The sequence below is a fragment of the Empidonax traillii genome, unplaced genomic scaffold, assembly GCF_003031625.1.
Source record: "Empidonax traillii isolate 1590-97213 ecotype Southwest subspecies unplaced genomic scaffold, ASM303162v1 scaffold599:size391633, whole genome shotgun sequence".
Taxonomy (NCBI): Eukaryota; Metazoa; Chordata; class Aves; order Passeriformes; family Tyrannidae; genus Empidonax; species Empidonax traillii.
The window spans coordinates 333,105-339,104 of NW_020955792.1; positions in this window are offsets into that span (position 1 = coordinate 333,105).

Consider the following 6,000-nt stretch of genomic DNA (forward strand, 5'->3'; position numbering starts at 1 on the left):
CTTGGCAAGAGCTGCTTTTCTGAGCAATGTGTCTGCCTGCAAAAGAGAAACACCGAGAGCACTCTAATTCCCTGGGACAGGAGCAGCGGCAGCTGGAGAGTGAAGGCTCTGCAGAGTGAAGCTGAAAGGCTGAATCTGTTTAACTGTACATCCCATTAAAACAGGCAGCTGGACAGAAAATTGCCTCTAACAGCATCCAGAGTGGCTGAGACGTCAGACAGGGATTAAGGGCCGTTGCCTGTGTGATTATGTCTGCCAGGGAGACTCGGTGTGAAGCACAGCCATGCCTCTGCCTCCTGCCATGCCTCTGCCTCCTCCCTTGAGCATGGACAGAGTGGGGCAGTGGGGCCTGACAGGTGCCCTGCTCAGCAGTGTGGGACGATGCACGGGCACAGGAAGGCTGCAAGGGGAGGGTGTGCAGCCTCTGATCTCATGCTGTGTTTTGGCAAGTGAATGTCTTTCTCTTGGAAGAGGCACCTCAGTCCTGTAAGGTCCCTGCTGAGTGGTTTGTGCCAGGTGACAGTGAAATAGACCATAGAAGCACCATTTTTGTAATGCCCATTCAAGGAATAGAGAGTTTTGTCCTCTTTCCCTGGAAGAGCTTCCATAGGACTTCTGGACTCCTGTGGCTGGGACTGTCATTATTTTAGCACTAGTGCAACCTGCAATGTCTCTGCTTTCTGCTTCCATCAGGTGAGGCAGTGTGACCCCCAGACACACGAGGGATATGAAGACAGAAAGTGCAGAGTTTGGCTACTGGGGACATGAGGTCTGTGGCAGAGCAGGGAACCAAACTTCTCTCCAGAAACTCAGTGCAGCCCTTGCCTTCCCCAATCAGCCCTGCCCTCTGTGAACCGCTAAGTCCAAGACAAACTTTTATCTGGGGGTTAAGCTTTTCTTTAAGAAAGATGAGAGATATGTGATGAAGGATAAACTAATGACATCAGTCTGTCTTTCGAATGGAGATTGCTTTGTAAGTGATCGAACAGAAATTTCTGAAAGCAGAGTTTAATCAAGCATAAGATTAGTAAGGATTTCTGCCTGGTAGCCTACATCTAATGTCTTGCAGTTAGTAATCCTTCTTTCAGGTCAGTGAATCTTCTTGTAAGAAGGAAAAAAACCACAGGTTATAGGAGAGAGTTCAGGAGTTTCACTTGTCACGTTTCCAGCACCTAAACCACTTCCAATATTTAAGGGAACCTATATTGCCCTCTCAGAGGAAACCACAAAGATACCTTCTCTTGTGCTATACTGATGCTCATATGGAGATTTGCATAAAATGCTTCAGTTACAGAATTCTCCTGGTCCCTTCCTTTAATGGTATCTGAGCCCATCATTTAGGACACAAGATCACAGCTACTTTTTCTCCTGAGATTATTCTACATGGAAACCCTGGTCTGCATAGGATGAGCACCAGCTGCAAGTCAGCATATGTTGTGTGGACTGAGGACTGCGCCTTGCTTCGGTGAAACTACCCAGGTACTACAGTGGTGGTGAGAGTTTTGTGCTGAAGGAGAGCACAGAAGACCCAAGGCTTCCTGCAGCTGAAGCACTTTCCCACCGTGGGTAGGACATCCTTACAAAGGGCTCTGCACTGGCAGTGGTGTGCTGTGAGCTGGGCTGCACGTGTGTGGTCGCATGAGTGAGCCTGTGGGAGCCCTGCAAATGGCCTTTGGGATCGTGTTCCCTTTCCCAGGGGAGGACATGAACCGAAGCCTGATGCCATGTGGACTGTCACTTTGCACACAGCATACACGTCATTTCCTCCCATAGGTATTTACTGGGGCCATTTCTCTGTTCACCCTGTGGGCTTGATCAAATTCTGTTATTCCCAAGAGCTGAGCCAATGCTGCAGGTACTCCCACCCCGCAGCAGCCCTGAGGCAAAGCCTTCGTTTAAACCTCATGGAGAGATATTTGTCTTTACATGTCAGGTGTCACGTTTGAGAAGGGTTACAGTGTGAGCACAATGACTGTAACTCAGCTGGTGTGCTGGAACTTGGTTGTCTGTTCGTATTCCAAGGAGAAACCTGAATTCAGTTTCACAGTGGTTGAAGGGCATTAAATATACGCGGACAGCTAAAATAGCCTAGATTTGAAAGTTAATTAAGATCAACATAATTAAGGCTAAAGTTATGAATGTGAGTATCCCCAACAGCATTTGATGCAGTTTAACAGATTTCCTTTTAATTCAGGCCTTTAGTTAATGGTGATGAAATTTCTTGTTTGACAAGTGCTGAGCTGGTGAATTACCCATGGTTTCAGGGCAGCTCCCAGTGGGTTACTGCATGGCTGCTGCTCAGCAATTGAAAACTGGAAGCAAGGTGAGAGAACAGGGCAGTTAACCAAAATAAAGAAATCCCAGTCTGTGAGAGAGACTGTGTTTTGTCATTATAATCCCTCGTGCTTTGGCTGAGCTGTATGGCAGTGGTTCCTTTCACAGCTCATCCCCAGGGTGCAGACAATGTCAATCTCCCACTGGTAAATCAGCTGGTGCACTGATAAATTGGATGGCAGTGTGAGTGCAGCAGATTATTGCACAGTGTACTTCCAGCAATCAATGTGGTGCTGTGCTTTCATCACTCTAGATTTGCCAAAAGGAAGAGAGGAGGACAGAGGTGCTGGCTGGCTGTCAGGGCTCTCAGGACACCACCCACCACCCTCCCTGTTCCCAGCCTGTGGAGGAGCTGAGAAGACCCTGCCTAAGCCTGTCCCTCATCGAAGGGTAGCAACTCTCTCTTGCAGAAAAGCAACTGCTGAGGAGGTTGCAGCAGCAAAGGCACAGCTGTGGGACCTGAGTCAGCCTATGGTGATGTCAAGGGATGTGACCACCTCAGCCCCTCCATCTCCCCTGGCACCAAGGTGAGGGCACTATCTCCCACACCTATGTCAGCTGAACCTTGGTGTTTTCCATCACCTCTGGGCAAAAGCTTTTCTTGCTTTTGGGGAATACCATAGAGGCACCTAAGCCTGGGAAGCCTCACTTTAGATTTCGTGGGGAAGGACATTGTTCAGCCTGGAGGTTCTAGGTTTTGTACAGCTGTTGATCTGGCAGCCTGTCCTCTGTTTGCATGAGCAGCTCAGAGATATTCTGTGCTAAGTGAATGCCCCCCCAGCTTGGTAGGGGCTGTTAATCCCTCTCCTTGGTAAGGCTTCTTCACTTATGTTTTCTATGTTTTCTTCTGAATCACAGTTCAGTGGTACAAACCACTCTGTCATTGTTACTGAAACTCAGGCAAGCTGGAGAATCCATACTGCCTACACAGGTAAGGTTCTAAAATGAGCTCTTTCTATGACCTATGTAAAGAGAAGTCCTTAGGATTGGTTTCCCGTCTTTCTCTTGAATCATTAGGGCATGTGAATGACTGCTGACTAAAACAGGGGGGATGACAAGGGACAGGGATCTCTTGGAGGCCTGGAGCAAGCACAGTATGTTTTCATTTTGTGGAGAGTAGCTTCTTGTCTTTTTGTGCTGTGACTGTGTGGGAAACAAAGAGTGAATTTTCCACCTTGACTTCCAGATTGTATGGGTGGAGCCTTCCTGGATGAGGGAAAGCTAAACAAATGCAACTACTTTGAAACTACCTTTTCATTGTACACTGGTGCAAACATGAAACGAATTGTACAGCTTTGGTATGATCCCCTGCCTGCTAATTTTTTCAGTATTTATTTTGCATTGTTTCAGATGGATTTAAGGGAATATAATTTATTCATCTCTCATTTGACATCTTTATCTGAGGCTAATATTCATTTGTGGTGTGAGTAAAATTACTATTTCAGAGTTTAAATTACGTATGCACATTACGTATGAAACCAGCACTGCTGGCATCTGAGTCTCAAAGACCTGTGTGGTTACCTGATTCTCACACATTTTTTGGTGCCTGCTAGAAGATGATGGGGAACTTTAGCTGGCCTGCCAGAGAGCCATACCTGTCTGCAGCAGACTATGTCCTGTAGGATGTGGATGGGGAGGCTGGTGGGGCTGCCCCCGTGCTGGGAACTCAAAAGTCTCCTCCTTGAACACCAACTGTGAGCCCTTGGCTTCCCCCTTCAGGAACAGTGGACTGTGCTGCTCCTCTCCTACTCCATTTGCCCCTTTGTTGTGGATTTCTCCCTGCTAAGCATTTTCTTAACTGTGCCTTCTGGATTTTACTCTTCCCTCTCTCTTTCTTCCCTTCTCCCCCGTGAGCATGGTGCTAATTCCTCGCAGTTGCCATAGAGATAACCACCTTATCTCTACCTCTGCTTTTCTCTCGTTCTTCGCAAGGTGCTTCTGCCCCTTTGGCTGAGCCAGCTGCAGCATCCCAAATGTGCCAGCCTTCCCTGCTCCCTGCCACGTGAGCAGGCTGTCCTGCAGACTGACGAGCTGCATAGCCCTGTCGTGGGATGGATGGCTGAGCCATTATATTGGACTTCAGGCTCTTCAGTAAGTCAGTCTGAGCAGTGTACAGTCCTATGGCATGACTGGACCCAAAGATCCCACTGGCTCTTCCCAGCTCTCCCAGCCCCTAAATCTTAGTCCACCTTCTACCTTCAGGCTGTTAGGGACCCTGGTCTCCTCGGGTGCCATGGCCAGAGCAGTGAGAGTGCCAGTGCTTATGAACCCCTGCTCGCCTGGGTGGGCTGGGCAGGAGAGAGGCAAAGAAGTGTGAAGAACTTCACCAGGGTCAGTCCTTTCATTTCCCTCCCTCTGTGCCCTGGCCATGACTTCAGGTTGCTGCGGTCTGTAGCTGACTCAGTAGCAGTACTGAGAGATTCAGTGCTGGGAGATGAGAGATAACTGGTTTTTCTCGCAATCTAATCTCACACCCCAGGGAGAAGAGATCATGTGGAAACTAAGCAAAGTGCTGAGAGTTACTGTCCTCTGCTGACCTCATGAATATGATTATCTGAAAGGATGACTTTTACTTGGCAGCTTTGTGCATCTGTTCCAGAGCTATTATCTTGTGCGTTGGTTCAAAATGATCAATATGCCTTCCAGAAGCTTATCCTGCATCCTTCTGACAAATTATTAATAGAAGTAATTTGAGCAGTCGAACTCTTCAGAAAACTTAGACTTTACACTGTTCAAAAGCTTGGCTGCTGGGAATGCAGTGTGCAAGATACTAATTTTGCTTTCCACTTTCCCAAGAAGAATTTCTGACAAAAGAGAGGCTTTGCTCTTTTGAAGTGCAGTAGAAATAGCAACATGACCACTCTGAACTCAGAGCCTAGATTTGATCAGATGCAGACAGAGGTATTGAAGAGTCTGTATTTTCCTCCTGTGATCACATTTAGAGGAAATGTTGTGTCTTCATATGGCAAAAATGAACAGAACAGCAGAGAACTTTTCAAATTTCAGGAATGAGAGCGTATTTTAACAGTTTCTCAAGAACTGCAGAATAAAATCTGTCCTGCTTCCAACTAAATTAGAATAAAGGAGGGAGATTATGAACTAAGTGGTACTCCTGATGTGCAGTACCACTTAATCATTGGATGTTACAGAAAATATTATCTTTTTCACCTTCAGTAGGGCACAAGGGATTTGACTAAAGGTGGAATCACATAGAGATGACTGTCCTCCCTGCAGAAACTCAGATGGAAGAGATGCTTTGACAGGGTAAATTAGATGCAGGACAAAGACCTTCTGATCCCAGCTGGCTTCAGTGGGCTTATTTTAATGGGAAAACTCTGAGCTGAGGGCCAACTATGCTGATGACTCAGAGTTGTGTATTGCGATAAGGGAGTTAGAGCGGTTTTATTTTCAGTACTTCTGAGATTTCCTGTTCCCTACTGACACCACTGCTAAAATGTTAAAAGATCTGAAGGGATGGAAAACAGCCCACTTTTAGTGTTTGTTTTCCTGCCAAGCAGCCACTAGCAGGGTAATTTTACCAGTCAGTCAGAACCCTAAGAAAATTTTGCTGCAACTTTGTAAAATCTGCCTCTGTCCTTCAAAAGAGGAAGCACTGCCTGTGGAGAAGGCACTGACTCGGCCCTTTGAAGCCTAAAGCTGAGTTTG